The following is a 22,059-nucleotide window of genomic DNA, read 5'->3' as shown; positions in this document are numbered from 1 at the left end:
CAGTTCACTTCAGTCGCTCATTCATGTCCGACTCTTTGCGACCCCATGAATGGCAGCACGCCAGGCCTCCCTGTCCATCACCAACTCCCAGAGTTCACTCAGACTCATGTCCATCGAGTCGGTGATGCCATCCAGCCGTCTCATCCTCTGTGGTCCCCTTCTCCTCCTGCCCCCAATCCCTCCCAGCATCAGAGTCTTTTCCAATGAGTCAACTCTTCGCATGAGGTGGCCAAAGTACTGGAGTTTCAGCTTCAGCATCATTCCTTCCAAAGAACACCCAGGACCGATCTCCTTTAGAATGGACTGGTTGGATCTCCTTGCAGTCCAAGGGACTCTCAAGAGTCTTCTCCAACACCACAGTTCAAAATCATCAATTCTTCGGTGCTCAGCTTTCTTCACAGTCCAAGTCTCACATCCATACATGACCACTGGAAAAACCATAGCCTTGACTAGACGGACCTTTGTTGGCAAACTAATGTCTCTGCTTTTGAACATTCTATCTAGGTTGGTCATAACTTTCCTTCCAAGGAATAAGTGTCTTTTAATCTCATTGCTGCAGTCACCATCTGCCACATCATACACAAAGGAAGCAGAATGCTTTTATAGGGAGGGAAAAGAAGTTGGGAGGGCTAAGTAAACAAAGAATCCATGGCTTTTCATTCGGTGAGTCCTTTCTAGGAAAGAAGTGTCTTTCTTCTTGTTGGGCTCAGCAGTGCTGCAGGGCATGAGAGCTCCCCATTCTGGTCTCCTGATGCTGCTAAGTTGCTTCAGTTCAGTTCAGTTCAGTCGCACAGTCGTGTCCGACTCTGTGACCCCATGAATCACAGCACACCAGGCCTCCCTGTCCATCACCAACTCCTGGAGTTCACTCAAACTCATGTCCATTGAGTCGGTGATGCCATCCAGCCATCTCATCCTCTGTCGTCCCCTTCTCCTCCTGCCCCCAATCCCTCCCAGCATCAGAGTCTTTTCCAATGAGTCAACTCTTTGCATGAGGTGGCCAAAGTACTAGAGTTTCAGCTTCAGCATCATTCCCTCCAAAGAAATCCCAGGGCTGATCTCCTTCAGAATGGACTGGTTGGATCTCCTTGCAGTCCAAGGGACTCTCAAGAGTCTTCTCCAACACCACAGTTCAAAAGCATCAATTCTTCGGCACTCAGCCTTCTTCACAGTCCAACTCTCACATCCATACATGACCACAGGAAAAACCATAGCCTTGACTAGATGGACCTTTGTTGGCAAACTAATGTCTCTGCTTTTGAATATGCTATCTAGGTTGGTGATAACTTTCCTTCCAAGGAGTAAGTGTCTTTTAATTTCATGGCTGCAGTCACCATCTGCAGTGATTTTGGAGCCCAAAAAAATAAAGTCTGACACTGTTTCCACTGTTTCCCCATCTATTTCCCATGAAGTAATGGGACCGGATGCCATGATCTTTGTTTTCTGAATGTTGAGCTTTAAGCCAACTTTTTCACTCTCCACTTTCACTTTCATCAAGAGGCTTTTGAGTTCATCTTCACTTTCTGCCATAAGGGTGGTGTCATCTGCATATCTGAGGTTATTGATATTTCTCCTGGCAATCTTGATTCCAGCTTGTGTTTCTTCCAGTCCAGCGTTTCTCATGATGTACTCTGCATTTAAGTTAAATAAGCAGGGTGATAATATACAGCCTTGACATACTCCTTTCCCGATTTGGAACCAGTCTGTTGTTCCATGTCCAGTTCTGCTTCCTGATCTGCATACAGATTTCTTAAGAGGCAGGTCAGGTGGTCTGGTATTCCCATCTCTTTCAGAATTTTCCATAGTTTATTGTGATCCACACAGTCACGTGTCCAACTCTGCGCGACCACATAGACGGCAGCCCACCAGGCTACCCGTCCTTGTGATTCTCCAGGCAAGAACACTGGAGCGGGTTGCCATTTCCTTCTTCAATGCATGAAAGTGAAAGCGAAGTCTCCCAGTTGTGTCTGACCTTTAGCGACCCCATGGACTGCAGCCTTCCAGGCTCCTCCATCCACGGGCATTTCCAGGCAAGAGTACTGGAGTGGGGTGCCATTTCTGGTCTCCTAAGTACATCTAATTTAGGATTCTCTTCATTAATTTCTTAGAAGTAATACAGTCCCAGTGCAATGTAGGTACAGGCTGCTGCAGTCCATAGGGTCACAAAGAGTCGGACACAACTGAGCAACTGAACTGAATACCGTCCTCATGCAATGTAGGTAATTCTCAACATCTAACTAGTGGGGCTGAGTTTAATTTAATTTCTCTGGGGTAAGGCCTGGGGATCAGTATCTTTTAGATTCTATTGTTCCAGAATTGAGAACAATTGAACTGATTCATCTCTATCAAAGTAGCCTCCTTATTCTACAACAACATTTCTCATGCTTTCATGTACAAAGAAATCACCAGAGATCCTGTTAAGATGCAGATTCTGATTCAGCCAAGTCAGACCTGAGAGTCCACGTTTCTAACAATTTTCCAAGTGATGTGATGGTACTGGTTTACAGAACACATTCTGCAAGGAGGTAGACCACACTATAGAAATGCAAAGAAATCACATGAGACATAGTGAAAATGGCATTTAAAAGATTGCGAGAAGATGGAAATTATTCCACCATAGGGATATTATTTATTTATGTCAAGTATCATTGGATGATAGCTAATTAGTCACTCATTGAGTCATTCAGAAATACTGATTGAGAGCCTACTGTGTGCCAGACACTGTGCTAAAACACATCTAAGACAATAATTAGGAAGATCATCTAAGTGTTTACCACTTAGACACTATGCTCTAAGAGTCAAATCAGGAATGATGACAGGCAGAGATTTACCTGCTATTATATTAAATGCCAGGCTGGATCAATCAAGGGCTGGAATAAAAATTGCAGGGAGGAATATCAATAACCTCAGATAAGCAGGTGATACCACCCTAATGGCAGAAAGTGAAGAGGAACTAAAGAGCCTCTGATGAAAGTGAAAGAGGAGAGTAAAAAAAGCTGGCTTAAAACTCAACATTCAAAAAATGAAGATCATGGCATCTGGTCCCATCACTTCATGGCAAATAGATGGGTAAAAAGTGGAAGCAGTGACAGACTTTATTTTCTTGGGCTCCAAAATCACTGCTGATGGTGACTGTAGCCATGAGATTAAAAGGCACTTGCTCTTTGGGAGGAAAGTTATGACAAACATAGAGTATTAAAAAGCAGAGACATCATTTTGCTGACAAAGGTCTGTATAGTCAAAGCTATGGTTTTTCCAGTAGTCATGTACGGATGTGAGAATTGGACCATAAGGAAGGTTGAGCGCAGAAGAATGAATGCTTTCAAACTGTGGTGCTGGAGAAGACTCTTTGAGAGTCCCTTGGACAGTAAGGAGATGAAACGAGTCAAGGAAATCAAGCCTGAATATTCATTGGAAGGACTGATGCTGAAGCTGAAGCTCCAATACTTTGGGCACCTGATGCAAAGAGCCTAGTATTGGAAAAGACCGTGATGCTCAGAAAAATTGAGGGCAGGAGGAGAAGGGGACGACAGAGGATGAGATGGTTGGATGGCATCACTGACGCCCTGGGAGCTAGTGAAGGACAGGGAAGCTTGGCATGCTGCAGTCCATAGCGTCGCAAAGAGTCGGACACAACTTAGTCACTGAACAACCACATGGACTGAACTGTATGCCGCCCCAGCCTCAATTTATATGCTGAAGCCCTCACCCTGATGTGACAGACCCTTTGGGAGGGGATTAGGGTCAGATAAGGTCATGAGGGTGGGGCTGTCATGAAATTAGTGTCCTTAGAAGAAGCAACAGAACGCCAGGCCTGGCAAGATGTCTGCCTGCAAGCCAGGAAGAGAACTCTCATCAGAACCTGTTCACACCAGTACCCTAATCTCAGACTTCCAGCCCCGGAAACAGAGCGAGAACATATGTACATTGTTCAAGTCAACGAGTCTATGGTATTTTATTACAATAGCTGAGCAAATCAAAACAATGGTGAAGGGATATGGGCGCTGACAGTGGCAATGTTTGCTGAAGGCATCTGCAGGGAACAGTTTACTAGTTTCTCTTAGTTTGTTTTTCTCAAATGCTACTACAAGTTAATCTTATTGTTCCAGGGATTTGAGCTTTTCTGAAAACCAGCTGTGTAAAATCCAGCGATAATCAGATGAGCATATATAGTGGGAGTGGGCTCCTGGCAGGAACAGAGATAATCAACTGCAGAGAATTTTAAAACAATATTGAAACTGATAGAGGTTTGTCTTTTAATTATCAGGTGGCAATAGTGGTAAAGAATCTGACTGCCAATGCAGGGGATGTTAAGAGATGCGGGTTTGAGCCCTGGGTCGGGAAGATCCCTGGAGAAGGGAATGGCAACCCACTCCAGCATTCTTGCCTGGAGAATTCAATGGACAGAGGAGCCTGGCAGGCTACAGTCCATAGGGTCACAAAGAGTTGGACACAACTGAAGTGACTTAGCTCACACACACCATGGCAGTTCTAAACAGTGTTAGTTATATTCTTCCCTCATGGGCCAACTGCTCTACCCCAACTCCTTACCTTGTTCCTCGTGTATGCTGACAAAACCAGTTTTTAAGAGAACAAATCACTTTACAAGTCACTTTTGCACCCTCCAAGGTTTTGGATCTGCAAGGGGTCTGATGAATGAAGAATGGCTACACCTTAACACTTTTAATCATTCATTCACACAAGCAATCCTGACGCCATATACAGCAAATGACTATGGTTACAGTTAGGTGACCATTCAGTGTGTGAGTGGGGAGTTGTAGGTGACCAAGTATGAGATGATTTTCCACATTGCCTATGATGGTTATGAGCCCATGGGGAGGTGAAGCCTCTTCATACTCTATTGTGTGTGTATGGACGCACAAATAGTGAACACTGGTATCCGTCAAATGTGTTTGAAAAATGTCGTCAAATGTGGACGACAAAATGTGGTCCACTGGAAAAGGGAAAGGTAAACCACTTCAGTATTTTTGCCTTGAGAACCCCATGAACAGTATGAAAAGGTAAAAAGATAGGACACTGAAAGATGAACTCCCCAGGTCAGTAGGTGCCCAATATGCTACTGGATATCAGTGGAGAAACAATTTCAGAAAGAATGAAGAGACGGAGTCAAAGCAAAACAACACTCAGTTCTGGATGTGACTGGTGATGGAAGCAAGATCTGATGCTGTAAAGAGCAATACTGTACAGGAACCTGGAATGTTAGCTCCATGAATCAAGGCAAATTGGAAGTGGTCAAACAGGAGACGATAAGAGTGAACGTCGACATTTTAGGAATCATCGAATTAAAATGGACTGGAATGGGTGAATCTAACTCAGATGACAATTATATCTACTACTGTGGGCAAGAATCCCTTAGCAGAAACGGAATAGCCATCATAGTCAACAAGAGTTTGAAATGCAGTACTTGGATGCAATCTCAGTAACAACAGAATGATCTCTGTTTGTTTCCAAGGCAAACCATTCAATATCACGGTAATAAACCAATGCTGAAGAAGCATTACTCTTTAGTTCTTCTTCGCTTTCTGTCATAAGGGTGGTGTCATCTGCATATTTGAGGTAATGCTGAAGAAGCTGAAGTTGAACGGTTCTATGAAGACCTACAAGACCTTCTAGAACTAACACCCCAAAAAAGATGTCCTTTTCATTACAGGGGACTGGAAGTAAAGAAACACCTGCAGTAACAGACAAGCTTGGCTTTGGAGTAGAGAATGAAGCAGGGCAAAGGCTAATAGAGTTTTGCCAAGAGAACGCACTGGTAATAGCAAACACCCTCTTCCAACAACACAAGAGAAGACTCTACACATGGACATCATCAGATGGTCAACACTGAAATCAGACTGATTATATTCTGATTATATTCAGCCAAAGATGGAGAAGCTCTATACAGTCAGCAAAAACAAGACTGGGAGTTGACTGTGGCTCAGATCATGAACTCCTTATTGCCATATTCAGACTGAATTGAAGAAAGTAGGGAAAATCACTAGACCATTCAGGTATGACCTAAATCAAATCCCTTATGATTATACAGTGGAAGTGAGAAATAGATTTAAGGGACTAGATCTGATAGACAGAGTGCCTGATGAACTATGGACAGAGGTTCGTGACACTTGTACAGGAAACAGGGAACAAGACCAACACCAAGAAAAAGAAGTACAAAAAGGCAAAATGGCTGTCTGAGGAGGCCTTACAAATAGTTGTGAAAAGAAGAGAAGCAAAAAGCAAAGGAGAAAAGAAAAGATATACCCATTTGAATGCAGAGTTCCAAAGAACAGCAAGGAGAGATAAGAAAGCCTTCCTCAGTGACCAGTGCCAAGAAACAGAGGAAAACAATAGAATGGGAAAGACTAGAGATCTCTTCAAGAAAATTAGAGATACCAAGGGAACATTTCATGCAAAGGTTGGCTCGATAACGGACAGAAATGGTACGGACCTAACAGAAGCAGAAGATATTAAGAAGAGGTGGCAAGAATACACAGAAGAACTGTACAAAAAAGATCTTCACGACCCAGATAAACATGATGGTGTGATCACTCACCTAGAGTCAGACATACTGGAATGTGAAGTCAAGTGGGCCTTAGGAAGCATCACTATGGACAAAGCTAGTGGAGGTGATGGAATTTCAGTTGAGCTATTCCAAATTCTAAAAGATGATTCTGTGAGATGATGCACTCAATATGCCAGCAAATTGGGAAAGCTCAGCAGTGGCCATGGGACTGGAAACGGTCAGTTTTCATTCCAATCCCTAAGAAAGGCAATGCCAAAGAATGTTCAAACTACCACACAATTGTACTCATCTCACATACTAGTAAAGTAATGCTCAAAATTCTCCAAGTCAGTCTTCAACAATATGTGAACCATGAAGTTCCAGATGTTCAAGCTGGCTTTAGAAAAGGCAGAGGAACCAGAGATCAAATTGCCAACATCCGCTGGATCATTGAAAAAGCAAGAGAGTTCCAGAAAAACATCTATTTCTGCTTTAATGACTATGCCAAACCCTTTGACTGTGTGGCTCTCAATAAAATGTGGAAAATTCTGAAAGAAATGGGAATACCAGACTACCTGACCTGCCTCTTAAGAAATCTGTATGCAGGTCAGGAAGCTACAGTTAGAATGGGACATGGAACAACACACTGGTTCCAAACAGGAAAAGGAGTACATCAAGGCTGTAAATTGTCACCCTGCTTATTTAACTCATATGCAAAGTACATCATGAGAAACACTGGGCTGGAGGAAGCACAAGCTGCAATCAAGATTGCTGGGAAAAATATCCATAATCTCAGATATGCAGACCACCACCCTTATGGCAGAAAGTGAAGAGGAACTAAAGAGTCTCTTGATGAAAGTGAAAGAGGAGAGTGAAAAAGTTGGCTTAAAGCTCAACATTCAGAAAACGAAGATCATGGCATCTGGTCCCATCACTTCACGGCAAACAGATGGAGAAACAGTGGAAACAGTGGTAGATTTTATATTTTGGGGGCTCCAAAATCACTGCAGATAGTGACTGCAGCCATAAAATTAAAAGACATTTCCTTTTGGAAGAAAAGTTATGACCAACCTAGACAGCATATTAAAGAGCAGAGATGCCAACCTTTGCCAACAAAGGTCCATCTAGTCAAGGCTATCTTTTTTCCAGTAGTCATGTATGGATGTGAGAGTTGACTGTGAAGAAAGCTGAGCGCCAAAGAATTGATGCTTCTGAACTACAGTGTTGGAAAAGATTCTTGAGAGTCCCTTGGACTGCAAAGAGATCCAACCAGCCCATCCTAAAGGAAATCAGTCCTGAATAGTCATTGAAAGGACTGATTCTGAAGCTGAAACTCCAATACTTTGGCCACCTGATGCGAAGAGCTGACTCATTGGAAAAGACCCTGAGGCTGGGTAAGATTAAAGGCGGGAGGAGAAGGGGATGACAGAGGATGAGATGGTTGGATGGCATCACCAACTCAATGGACATGAGTTTGAGTAAACTCCGGGAGCTGGTGATGGACTGGGAGCCCTGGCGCCCTTCCATCCATGGGGTCACAAAGAGTCAGACACAACGATCAACTGAACTGAGTATCCATCAAAGCCTTTAGTTATTGGGCTGCCCATGTTCCACACAGCCATTCAGACACCAAATCACTATTTTTGTCTTACTGTACCATCGTTCCCCAAGGGTACTGATCTCATTCATCTAAGGGAGTTGGGTCACTGCCTTCTTCCTGTATCAATCCCCGGGATGTGGAGGGCAAGTGATTTATTTTTTAGTAAGAGACAAAGGAAAAGTGTATCTCGCTTTCCCTTATATTTCACAATCTAAAATATTTTCTCAGGTAGCGTGAGAAAATACTGAGAAAATTTTCTCAGGTAGTGTGAGAATATGGCATAATCTCACAACACCAGCTTAACAGAGGCTGCACACATGATCAGGGATGAAATGTCCACTAAGTCCTCCCCACTCTTTGTACTCCAAGCATAAGAAAACCGCCTATTTCAAGAATTCATCAGTGAGAAACCAGCCCCATTTGAAGTATTCACTGCTATATCCAACAGTAAGAGAAACTGAGAAATGTAGTCTCTAGATTCACAGCCATGAACCCAGCATAAGACGAATCACTATGGGAAAAAGGGAGAATTAACCTGGGAGAACAGATAGTAGCCTGTCATAAACAGTAAGTATCCACAGATTTTATAAACATGCATTTTTCCTCAGCTAAAAAGATAAGAAAGACTCAGCCCATAGCTAAGACAGCAGGTTTAGTCCCAGCTTCCAGGGACAGTGAAATTGACACACTAGTAAATATGTATTCACACAGACATAATGAGGTCAAAATGTTCTGATGAAATCAGAATTCTGCATTTGCATTTTATTTCCACATGTCGTTCTTCTTGACAGATAAGGAGAAAGCTGATTTATTCTTCCGGGTACAAGAAGAATGCAAACAATTAACATACAACAACTTAACACTTGGAAAACATACATTTAAACATAAATATAATTCACTGTAGCACTTAGGTTTCCTTGGAGACTTTAGCCCAAGGTCTACATGAATCAAGGAAAACATTTTTAGATGGAACAACAATGTACAAAAACCAAGGGTAAGTCTTCCTGTCCTAATGCTATTCACTCAAATACACAGAGATTGATCAGATTACTCAGGGAGGCTACTATCTCTGTTGATCGCTGGCATTTCCTTCATTAAGACCAAATCAGTAATCAAAAACTCAGCTTCATCTTGTGTACTTTATCTCATACCTAGGAACACAACAGTTCACTATCAGGCATAATATTGAATATACTGCAAAATGCAAACTGTCAAAATTTTCTACGGGCTTATTAATTCCTGTTATTTTGGCATGTCTCTGTTGTTTACCATATGACTGCCCAGAGTGAAGCTGTTTTTACATTAGTTCACATATGCTGGTTAACACAAGCATAAAGAGCTTAAGAAGCATTAAGCTTCTACTTAATAAAAATGATTAAGATGGTAAATTTTATATGTATTTCACTGCAATAAAAAACAAAAAAAGTGTTTTAAGTTCCTAAGTTTACTGCAATTTGTTATGCAGCAATAGAAAACAAATACAATTACTACATTTTCTTAGATGAATAAACTGCTTAGAGTGTAAATAACTTATTTAAGTTTAAATGGCTGATTAGTTGACAGATATGTGGTTTGGACCCAGATAGTCAGAGGAAGCGGAGAAGGCAATGGCAACCCACTCCAGTACTCTTGCCTGGAAAATCCCATGGATGGAGGGGCCTGGTAGGCTGCAGTCCATGGGGTCACTAGGAGTCGGACACGACTGAGTGACTTCACTTTCACTTTTCACTTTCATGCATTGGAGAAGGAAATGGCAACCCACTCCAAGTATTCTTGCCTGGAGAATCCCAGGGACAGGGAGCTTGGTGGGCTGCCGTCTATGGGGTTGCACAGAGTCGGACACGACTGAAGCGACTTAGCAGCAATGAGATAAAAACTGGTCTCAAAAGTAAGTGCCAGATGATGTAGGGCGAAGTATCTCTACTCACACAAGGAATAAAGTTACTATGGTTGTTTATATATTGAAGGAGCACATATGAAACGTCTACAATGGCTCCCTCTCATACACAGAATAAAGTATAATTCCCTAGGCAGCCGCGATACGCAGTTTCTGCTTTACTTTCAACAACTTGTCTTCATAAGCCCTCTATTCCTGACTACTAATGATTCCAAAATACCTGCTGCTTTTCTGCGTCTATACCTCTGCTCACACTACACCCAAATGAAATTAGCTTCCTCTTCACCTCTGCCTCTATAATTTATTCTTTAAAATTCTTTAAAGCAGAGCTCAAACTCTACCATGTTGGGAAAGCATTTCAGCACAAGAACCCCTGCTGGAAATGGTTTCTCTCTCCCCCATCTCTGTGGATGTTCACTCTCTACACAGATTCATCATTTACTTTGTAAAATTATTAGTATTTGATTCAATTTCTTGAATATTTATGGCATTTCCAGACACAGTGCCAAACTGCAGAGAAAGCAGTGAATGACACGTAGACTCTGCCTTCGAAGAGTTCTCTCTCAGTTGATTAATAGCTATTTGCAGAACAGGCACCTAAGATTTCAAAGTAACTTTTTAAAATACAAATTAGGCTTTAAAATAGGAAAATCGTTCATAATTTAATGTGAATAACAAACATTTACTTTAAAAATAAAGTTTGAATTTTAAATGAAAATAAACACAACTCTCTTACAGAACAAAAAATAGACTCAAAGGCTCTCAACCTATGCTCACAAGGTCAGTACTCACCTCAGAGTCAACAAAAATGGAAAGGAAAAATATCTGGGACTGGGACACAAAATCTGAACAGGTTAGGGTTGAAACAGTAAAGTGTCAGATGAGGAAATAGATTACATTAAAAAAAATCTTTCTTCATTAAAGGTGATAAAAAAAAATAAGGAGGATTCATTATCAAAATATCTCAAGTCTCCCTAAATCTATGTATATAAAAGCAGCAATGGGTGTTTTTCTAGAGCTAGTGAGGTAGATACTAAATTTCATGTAGAAAAGAAATTAAAGAGGTTGTCTCTACCAGATAAAAAGCCAATCATGAATATTGTAATTACCCGACATTTAGAACAGAAAGCACAGAACATATTATCTTGAATCAATGAGGAAAACACCAACTTCTCAAACGTGGATTTTGTTTGACTAGATGGCCACCTGGAAAACAACTAAAGTTGAGTACCTATTAACTACTCACAAACTCCAAAGGGTCTGTGATTTACATGTAAAAAATGAGATTATAGCTCTGCTCAGGGAAGACAGAATAGATGTACTTTGCCCTATTCCTCTTCCTAAGTGCAACTAGAAACCTTCCACATTATATACAAAACCAAATAGGAGATAATTCTGAGAGGTGGAGAGAGGAGGCAGACCAGCTAGGAAATCGGGGACCAACAGAATGAAACAGAGGCACGTTTCATGGATTTTCTTTTTGCCTCATATATTCTAGACTTGGAGTTAATGAAGCTGGCAACCCAGAAACATCAATAACTTCAGACAAAAAAAAAATAACAAAAAAGCCCACTCTCCTGCCAAAGGATCAGGACAGGGGCAGCCTAGCAAGATCAAAACTCTGTCAGATAATAACTGCTCTACTCTGGCCTAACACCACAGAAAATACTGTGCCCCCTCTCCCACCCATGATAGCAAAGGCTGAGTGGGGAATTTGGGCTCCCATCCTTGCCGGGCTACAAAGAGGTGTTGTCAGGGAACACTCAACAGGGAGCTGGGACTTCCAGCCCCACTGGATGGTAATAAAGGCCCCAAAGCCCCACGATGTCAGTGGGAACCACTGCGGGGAGACTGGAATTCCACCTCTACTTGGAAGCAACAAAGTTCCCTCCCTAACTGCCCCCCACCACCACTGCACAGGGCTAGTGTCAGGGGAGGCCGAGGAGAGAATGAATATGCTTACCACTGTCCAGTTCCCTGTGATGCAAGTGGAGGCCATGTGGGGAGCAGGAATGAGGCCCTCTTATCCCAAGAGGGTCAACTTATCAAGATGATATAATAATTATAAACATGTGCACACCAAACAGTAGAGCTCCACAGTACATAAAGCAAACACTGGCAAAGGTGAAGGGAGAAACAGGCTTCCAGTAATGTAGTACCACTGTCGACAAGGTACAGAACTTGTATACAGGTTAGTAAGGAAACAGAGGACTTGAATAACACTACTCGATCAACTCCAACACCCAAAACCAGCAGAATACACATTCTTCTCAAGTTCACATGGGACATACTCCAGCACAGATGGTATGTTAAGTCATAAAATGAGTCTCGATAAATTTAAGAACTTACTCAGCGTCTTCTCTAACCACAATGGAACAAAGCTAGGTAAAAACAAAGCTATATAAAACCAGAAAACTCACAAACACGTGGAAGGTAAATAACATAATCTTAAACAACCAGTGGGCCAAAAAATAAATCACAAGGGGTATTAGAAAATACTGCGAGACAAATAAAAACAAAATACAACTTAGCGGAATTTATGGGAATCAGTGAAAGCAGTGCTCAGAGGTAAGTTCATGGTTGTAAACACCTGCATTAAAAAAGAAGAAGAAGAAAAAGAGGGAGCTCAAATCAATAACTTTACCCCAAAGGAACTAGAAGAAAAACAGCAAACTAAATACGTAATGGCAACAACATTTGCTGGGAGAGGCATACCTCTTTGTACAGCACTTGGGGAAATCTTATCCTAATGACCACGATTAATGTCTAAACACTCATGTGCCCACATAAAGCCTAATTCTCGTCTACCTGTGGTCTCTTGCATGAAAACGCTGCCTTAGTGCTGTCATCGATCACAACCGTGTAAGTTAGTGGTTAGCAAACTAAAGGAGGCCCACAGTATGCTTCTGTACGGTCCCTGAGTTAAGACTGGGTTTTTACGTTTTTAAAGAGTTATTAACAACAAACCAAAAAAACCCAAGAAGTACATGTGCCAGAGCGTGTATGTGGTCTGAGACGCCTAAAGCATTTACTATTTGGCCCTTGGCAGAACAATTTGGCAGAAGTCTGCCGCTTCCTCAGCCATGTTATATTTTGCTGACAACCTTCAAGTCTTGGTAGTTTATAAAAACAAAGGTTTCCTTTTCACTGAGTTTACATGTCAGTGATGGGACAGTTATGGTGCAGCTCTTCATTCTATGTGTCTTCTTCGTTCTGGGATCCAAGGTGTAAGAGCAGAGCCTGTCTGGCAAAGGGAATCAAGCAAAGGCTGAACGAATGTTGGCTCTTACTGTTTCCATACTTATATGGGGCACAAATTCCCTTGGTCAAAGCAGGTCACATGGCCAAGTCTTATGACATTGCAGCAGGAGAAATACATCTCCTCTCCAAGAAGCATCACCCAGAAGAGGCTTTTTCTAAGGGGCCCAATAGAGAGAGGGCAGTGAAGAACCAAAAGCAACCACACAGCCTATTGCAAAAGGTTAAGTGGAGACAGCGTTAAAAGTGTGCTAGTTGCTCAGTCGTGTCCGACTCTCTGTAACTCCAGGGACGGTAGCCCACCAGGCTCCTCTGTCCATGGGATTCTCCAGGCCAGAATAATGGAGTGGGTTGCCTTCTCCAGGGGATCTTCCTGACTCAGAGATAAAACCAGGTCTCCTGCCTTGCAGCTGGATTCTTAACTGTCTGAGCCATCAGGGAAGCCCAAGTGGATATAAAGCCTGCTCAAGTCACCACATATTGTAGAAGGGTAAATGCAGTAAGTAACTTTAGACGTCAGTAAGCTAAACACACATGTAATTTCCAGGGTAGCAACTAAACAAATAGAAACAGACAAAATTTCTAAACCAGTAAATATTTAAATGGCAAAAATAAAATAAAAATCAGCTTAGAAAAAAAGGAAAAGAAACTACAAATATATCGAATGTACAAAGTAAGACAGAAACTTTAGCTCCAAAATCTCAGTGATTATTTTAAATGTAAATGTGCTAAATGCTCCAGTTAAGGGACAGTCTCTACCAGTGCTGTTTCTACCTTGGGGTCTGAACAAAGCTACAGTTCAATGGACACTGTGTGGCTGTGAGCAATTTATATTAGTGGAAGTCTGATTATTGTGCACCAGTGAAAACCACAGTTAATATTTATTATATTTATCAATCATCTATAGCAGTCCTTATAAATAGCTGTGAAAAGAAGAGAAGCGAAAAGCAAAGGAGAAAAGGAAAGATATACCCATTCGAATGCAGAGTTCCAAAGAATAGCAAGGAGAGATAAGAAAGCCTTCCTCAGCGATCAATGCAAAGAAATAGAGGCAAACAACAGAATGGGAAAGACTAGAGCTCTCTTCAAGAAAATTAGAGATACCAAGAGAACATTTCACGCAAAGATGGGCTTGATAAAGGACAGAAATGGTATGGACCTAACAGAAGCAGAAGGTATTAAGAAAAGGTGGCAAGAATACACAGAAGAACTATACAAAAAAGATCTTTACAACCCAGATAATCACGATGGTGTGATCACTGACCTAGAGCCAGACATCCTGGAATGTGAAGTCAAGTGGGCCTTGGAAAGCATCACTAAGAACAAAACTAGTGGAGGTGATGGAATTCCAGTTGAGCTATTTCAAATCCTGAAAGATGATGCTGTGAAAGTGCTGCACTCAATATGCCAGCAAATTTGGAAAACTCAGCAGTGGCCACAGGACTGGAAAAGGTCCGTTTTCATTCCAATCCCAAAGACAGGCAATGACAAAGAATGCTCAAACTACCGCACAATTGCATTCATCTCACACACTAGTAAAGTAATGCTCAAAATTCTCCAAGCCAGGCTTTAGCAATACGTGAACCGTGAACTTCCAGATGTTCAAGCTGGTTTTAGAAAAGGCAGAGGAACCAGAGATCAAATTGCTAACATCCATTGGATCATGGAAAAAGCAAGAGAGTTCCAGAAAAACATCTATTTCTGCTTTATTGACTATGCCAAAGCCTTTGCCTGTGTGGATCACAATAACTGTGGAAAATTCTGAAAGAGATGGGGATACCAGACCACCTGACCTGCCTCTTAAGAAATCTGTATGCAGGTCAGGAAGCAACAGTTAGAACTGGACATGGAACAACAGACTGGTTCCAAATAGGAAAAGGAGTATGTCAAGGATGTATACTGTCACCCTGCTTATTTAACTTCTATGCAGAGTACATCATGAGAAACGCTGGGCTGGAAGAAGCACAAGCTGGAATCAAGATTGCCAGGAGAAATATTCAATAACCTCAGATATGCAGATGACACCACCCTTAAGGCAGAAAGTGAAGAGGAACTAAAAAGCCTCTTGATGAAAGTGAAAGAGGAGAGTGAAAAAGTTGGCTTAAAGCTCAACATTCAGAAAATGAAGATCATGGCATCTGGTCTCATCACTTCATGGCAAATAGATGGAGAAACAGTGGAAACAGTGTCTGACTGTATTTTTCTGGGCTCCAAAATCACTGCAGATGGTGACTGCAGCCATGAAATTAAAAGACTCTTACTCCTTGGAAGGAAGGTTATGACCAACCTAGATAGCATATTAACAAGTAGAGACATTACTTTGCCAACAAAGGTCCGTCTAGTCAAGGCTATGGTTTTTCCAGTGGTCATGTATGGATGTGAGAGTTGGACTGTGAAGAAGGCTGAGTGCCAAAGAATTGATGCTTTTGAACTGTGGTGTTGGAGAAGACTCTTGAGAGACCCTTGGACTGCAAGGAGGTCCAACCAGTCCATCTTAAAGGAGATCAGTTCTGGGTGTTCATTGGAAGGACTGATGCTGAAGCTGAAACTCCAATACTTTGGCCACCTAATGCAAAGAGTTGACTCATTGGAAAAGACCCTGATGCTGGGAGGGATCAGGGGCAGGAGGTGAAGGGGACGACAGAGGATGAGATGGCTGGATGGCATCACCGACTTGATGGACATGAGTTTGGGTAAACTTCGGGAGTTGTGATGGACAGGGAGGCCTGGCATGCTGCGATTCATGGGGTCACAAAGAGTTTGACACGACTGAGCGACTGAACTGAACTGAACTGATAGCAGGCACTACATTAAACATGAATTAACTCACAGCAACCTTATGTAGCTACCATCCCCGTTTTATAAATGAAGAAACTGATACTTGTAAGATGGAGTCCCTAGCACAAATTCACTCACAGAACCTGAGATAGGTTTGAGCCCAGGCAGTCTGCTTTGCTGCTCACGTATCTTCTAAGCTTGTGGTTCTCAAAAGAGGGCACACGTCAGAATCTCGGGAAGGCTTTCTTAAAGATCCCCACGGCTCCTAATTCCGTAGATGTGGAGGGGACCCTGAGAATCTGTACTTCTGCTATATCTGGGGATGCCACTGATGCTGGTCTGGGGACCACACTTTGAGAACAGCTAGGTGCTCAAAGGATGCAGGAGTGAGCTCTAGCTCAGATCTGTGGTTCTCCCCTCACTTCCTGAACCCGGTGTCTGTGTAATCAGGCATGCTAACTCGCTTCAGTCATGTCCAACTCTTTGTGATCCCCTGGACTGTAGCCCACCAGGCTCCACTGTCCATGGGATTATCCAGCAAAAGATACTGGAGTGATTTGCCATTTCCTCCTCCAGGGGATCTTCCCAACCCAGGGACTGAACCCGAGTCTCTTAGTCTCCTGCATCGGCAGGCAGTTTCTTTACCACTCGGGCCACCTAGGAAAGCTGTGTAATCATATTCACCCCCAAACAACCAGCTAGATGCAAACCTGGCCAAAAAAAAAAAAAAATCACATTCACGTTCAGCCCATGACTGGATGCCATATGGCTCTTGTTTTCTCTTCTCTAACATTTTTGATAATTAATAGTTACATAATGATTTGTTAATACTCTTAACAGCGTACAGCAGTGGAGCAACTGCTGTTTTCACCACCTGGCCCCTTTCAAGTTCCTGCAGCTCAAGTCTCCACACCGTTTAAGTACGGATGGACCCCTGAAGCACAGCAAAGCGACAGGTATCAGGTACAAAGAGAAGCTTGTCTGCCTTTCCAATACTGCTTTTCCACAGAGCCTGGCACTTCTCTTCTTCCTCTGGGGCATGGAAGTCTCACAAGTATCTCCACCGGGGCCGCTGTGTGACTTCTGAAATAATTTATTTCAGACAAGTTAGCAAAGGGCTCCTCTGGTCAGCAGAATTTTGCTGATGCCGCTGCTCACTCTGACACCTCACCACCCACTCTTCTTAGTTCTTCCTCCCTTTTCTGAGAAATAAATGAGATACCAGAGAGATTTACTGGCCTAAGCTCTGCATGCTGTCTCCCTTGCCTCTGCAAACATGCCTCTGCTTCTCACTGACGCTTCTTCTTAAAAGGAGCCCCCTGCTTTTGTTCACTGAATCCTCTGCTTATATGATGAACAGAATGACTACAAAGTGACTGCAGGGCTACGAGCTTACACTTCAGCGCTGACAGTTTCTGCTTTTAGACTAATGGTGTCTGCAATATATTGCCTGACCTGGCACACAGGTAACATACAACCTGCACTGAGTGCTTAAACAGTTCACATGTTGAATTCTCATTTCTCATTTCCCCAAAGGTCTGTATAGTCAAAGCTACGGTTTTTCCAGTAGTCACATACAGACGTGAGAGTTGGACCAGAAAGAAAGCTGAGTGCCAAAGAATTGGTGTTTTCGAATTGTGGTGCTGGAGAAGACTCTTAAGATTCCCTTGGACAGCAAGGAGATTAAACCAGTCAATCCTAAAGGAAATCAGTCCTGAATATTCATTGGAAGGACTGACGCTGAAGCTCCAATACTTTGGCCACCTGATGTGAACAGCTGCTGCTGCTGCTGCTAAGTCGCTTCAGTCGTGTCCAACTCTGTGCAACCCCATCAATGGCAGCCCACCAGGCTCCCCCGTCCCTGGGATTCTCCAGGCAAGAACACTGGAGTGGGTTGCCATTTCCTTCTCTAACTCACTGGAAAAGACCCTGATACTCGAGGGCAGGAGGAGAAGGGGGCGGCAGAGGAAGAGATGGTTGGGTAGCATCACTGACTCCATGAGTTTGAGTAAGCTCCAAGAGATAGTAAGGATAGGGAAGCCTGGCATGCTGCAGTCCATGAGGTCACAAAGAGCTGGAAATGATTTAGAGACTGAACAACAACAATTACCCTATCAGGTAGGTACTACTATGTCAATTTTACAGATGAAGAAATCAAGGCTTGGAAAGATTAAGTAACCAAAGTCACACACCTAAACAGCAGAGCAAGGTTGAAAAACCAGTGAAAACCTAAATACATTTTACTCCAGAGCACTCAGCTGCTTCCCATTTAACTGCTGGCCCCATTAGCAGTGAACTCACACAGTCACTGTCTACACACTGACTCCAAATTCTGGAGCATCTTAAAACTGCCCTCTCTTTCCATTTCATCGTCATTGCCATTTCAATGTTTAGGGCAGGGACTTTCACATCTACAGACAAAGGTGTAGGTGGGGAAAGTGACTCCACTTATTAACATTACGGGCCCCCTAGGACCACTTACAATTCTATCCCCCTTATTCCCGGTATCCGCTGAAGGCTTCCTCTGGCCATGACAACAGAACTGCTGGTTTCAGTTTCCTGCCTTCAAATATTCTGGCCCCATGGGCCTGCGGCTGTTGATTTCCCACTCGGAGGTTTCTGACAACCCTTTGCTGGTGCTTCTCTAGACGAGGAAGAGAGGAAATCTATCCTGAATTTTTAGAAGGACCTTTAATTAGTTTCACATCCAAGTTGACATTATTCATTTTTCCTAAGCAAAATTACATGTTGCTGGCAGGCAGGTAGAGGAGGAAGCTGCCTGGGCCTCTCATTTTGGCTGTTCGCTCTGTTTCCCAGAGACCCAGTTTCATGTTTTCAAAACTTGAATAGTAAAAATCAAACTTACCAGGAAACACAACACCCTTAAAAGAAAAGAACCAGGGGAAACCAGATAGCTTCCTTTGCAATGGGATTTCACCAAGTTTCCTGATTATGTCTGATTTCAACTTTTAAAAACCACCATAGATTGCGGTGTTTATTTTCCATGTTTCCATTTCTGACATATGACCCTCATTTGGGTGAAAAATAAGCTTTCTTTCTTGTCCCTTTGAGTGAGCCTCTTTCTGCTACTACAAAAGACAAATGAAAAATGGGCTATATTCATGATCAAAACTGAGAATATACATAAAATCATGCTGTTCTGTATAAGCTTGTATTCTACAATTTCTTAACCCTTTATTGAAGTAACACACAGAAAATGCACAAAATGTAAACCAGCATTTTAATGCATTATCACCAAAGAGAAGCCTGTGTCCTCACCAAGACACAGACAATCTCTTATGTTCTCCCCACTTACCACCCCTTCTCTCCTTCCCAAAGGTAATCAGATCTTGACCTCTGCTAATGTAATTTAGTTTTGCTGGTTTTGAATTTTACAAAAATTGAATCTTATAATGTGCATTATTTTGTGTCTGACTTCTTTCACTCAGGAGTGTATCTGTGAGATGTATTACACTCATAAATGTTACATGTTGTAGTAATTCATTTTTACTATAGTACAGCATTTTGTTGCTTATTACACACTTTATTTATCCAGTCTGATGCTGAATGATATCAGGGTTGTTTCCTGTTTAAGGTTCACCCTAGTGATAATGCCATGAACATCCTGGTACCTGTTCTTGACTCATGTTTGTATGTATTACTACAGGATGTATATCAGGAGTGGAACTGCTGGGTTCTGGAGAATCTGTGCATACAACTTTATCAAATAAGCTGGAACTGTTTCCCAAAATGGTCAGATCAATTTACATACCCACTGGTAGGTATGAGCATTCCCCTTACGCCACACCATTACCAACATTTAATACTGTTGTTCCCAGGTGCTGGAAGGGATCCATCACTTTGATATCAATCTGATGTTTACGGAGCTTCTGCTCTACATGACAACAGAAGAACAGCCTTTGTATGAGTCCTTTCCCCAGTAATTTCAGAGACTCCAGGGAATGACTGTGCATCTTATGGATATTTCATGGTTGTCTAGCATGAAAGATGGCCTACATCTTTCTCTAGACTAGCCCTCCCTCCACACCCTGCAGGTCTCCTCTTTTGCAACTCCAAGGACTATAGCCTGTCAGCCTCCCTCTGTCCATGGAATTTTCCAGGCAGGAATACTGCAGTGGGTGCCATTTCCTATTTCTGGGGATCTTTCTGACCCAGAGATCGAATCTGTGTCTCTTGCATCTCCTGCATTGGAAAGTGGATTCTTTACCTCTGTGCCACCTGAGAAGCCCAACATTCTGTATTCAAAGTATATTTCAAAATTCCTGTGGTTTGAGAGACGTCTTTATCCAGCTTGATAACAGGAACCCCTTTAAAGCGATTTGCTTCTTGTCTCTCGTAACCTTCATGCTCATACATACTTATCACCTTGAGGAGCCACCCAATTTCCTACCAGACTCCGGTATGACAGACCTTCCACAGGGAAGGTGAAGACTGAAATCCACTATTGTTTTATCTGTGTGGTTTCCGTGAGACGAGGACGACACGTGACAGCAGGTGCCCTGATGCAAACTGGCTCTGGGGTGACAGGACTAGTGGCAGCCACTGTGGGTGTGCAGAGATGTTTGAAGTTGGAGGAATGAATACAGAGTGCCTAACAGGTATTGTCTAAGTGATTGTGACATAAGTTATGCTCCAACTGTGAAACTCCAATAAAGCCCATAAATCTAGGCCAGTGACAAGGAAGCCCCAGACACGGGGCCGCTCCGCCCACTCAGTACACAGGCCTCAGTGAATTTATGGTAGCTTTGTCTCTGACTCCTTTCTCCCATTCTGGAGATTAGTTCCTCTCTTTAATTCTATCCTGCAAAATGTGCAGGCTAAAACTGCCTCACAACCTTATCCATCATTAATCTTCAGATTAATTTCAGCATTTGGAAATGCTAAGATGCCAGAACTTAAAAAAAATATACAACTTTGCTGTCTGTTTTATTCATCACTGGCATCTTCGTCTCCAGAGATAAGTGCAACATTAATCATAAGTTCAGGGAAGCATTTTCCATGTTGATTTAAGTGGGTTTATGGGGGTCACTTATAAAAAAAAGTATGAAACATTTGCTTATTATTCTGCATATAATAAGTTGCTAAAAGGTTATTTTTCATTTTATGGTCTTATAACTCAGGCCATAGTTTTAGTCCTTAATTAAAGAGTGATTAAGAAACAGCAGTTTCTCATTCACAGGAAAAATTGACATAATTTACTTACACAAAATTGTTTATAAATGCAAACAGTACAAAGGGAAAGGCAAGAGAAAGGAAAATTTGACAATGCATTCTGCACACCAAGTCTCATAGAACAAATCCTAAATGAATGAATGAAAGAAAAGTCTCATGGAGACACTGGCTGTAGACTTCTGTGTTTTACATTGAGCAAAGTCAAATCTCAGGAGGACAGTTTTCTCTTTAGCAATCAAATTTGCAACTTGGTGATCACTGTCTAATGAGTTACCTGAATCACAGGGTCTCCAACAGGCTTCCTTTTGGTGCTATTGGTGAAAGGCATCTTCTAACTAGTTATGTTGGCATAAGTGAGTTTTCTATGGTTTACCAATACTTGAAAAGGTTCTCTTTCAATAAATTTACTTGTTGGTTTTGTGTGTTGCCTTAGGGAAACTTCTGTATGACATGTTAAATAATAAGATTATACCAGGAATCTTGGTTTTATTCTGAGCTTTATTGCAGCTTTCTCTAGGATTTCCATTTTAACTTAGATGTTGCCAATGGCTTAAAATAGATGTAATTTATATTATCTTTTGAAAAACTATTGGGATAGCCAGCCTCTAAAGACTCTTGGCCTCAGGTAGTCACATCTCTGTACAGTCAGTCTCCTCCCACACTGACTAAAGCTGATCCGAGCAACCAATAGGGATATTACAGAAATGATGCTTTGTTGACTTCTGGGCTAGTTCATAGAAAACAATGAGACTTTTGCCTGGTGATTCTTTTCTGGATCGCTCACCCAGAGGGAATCTGTTGCCATGAGGTGAGGACTCTCAGGTAGCA

The 22,059-nt window shown here is 42.2% G+C and overlaps 1 long non-coding RNA gene across 1 annotated transcript in view; it reads right to left on the bottom strand.

The window, feature by feature from the left end:
- LOC147361580 (uncharacterized) overlaps positions 1-22,059 on the bottom strand; it is a 292,159-nt gene that overhangs the window by 137,611 nt on the left and 132,489 nt on the right. The gene's annotated exons all lie outside the window — the stretch shown is intronic.

This window comes from Bos grunniens, chromosome 12 (assembly GCF_055505025.1).
Source record: "Bos grunniens cultivar Pamir isolate PY7600 chromosome 12, Bosgru_T2T1.0, whole genome shotgun sequence".
Lineage (NCBI taxonomy): Eukaryota > Metazoa > Chordata > Mammalia > Artiodactyla > Bovidae > Bos > Bos grunniens.
The sequence above is the reverse complement of the archived record's forward strand: the minus strand, read 5'-3'. Positions and strand labels throughout refer to the sequence as shown.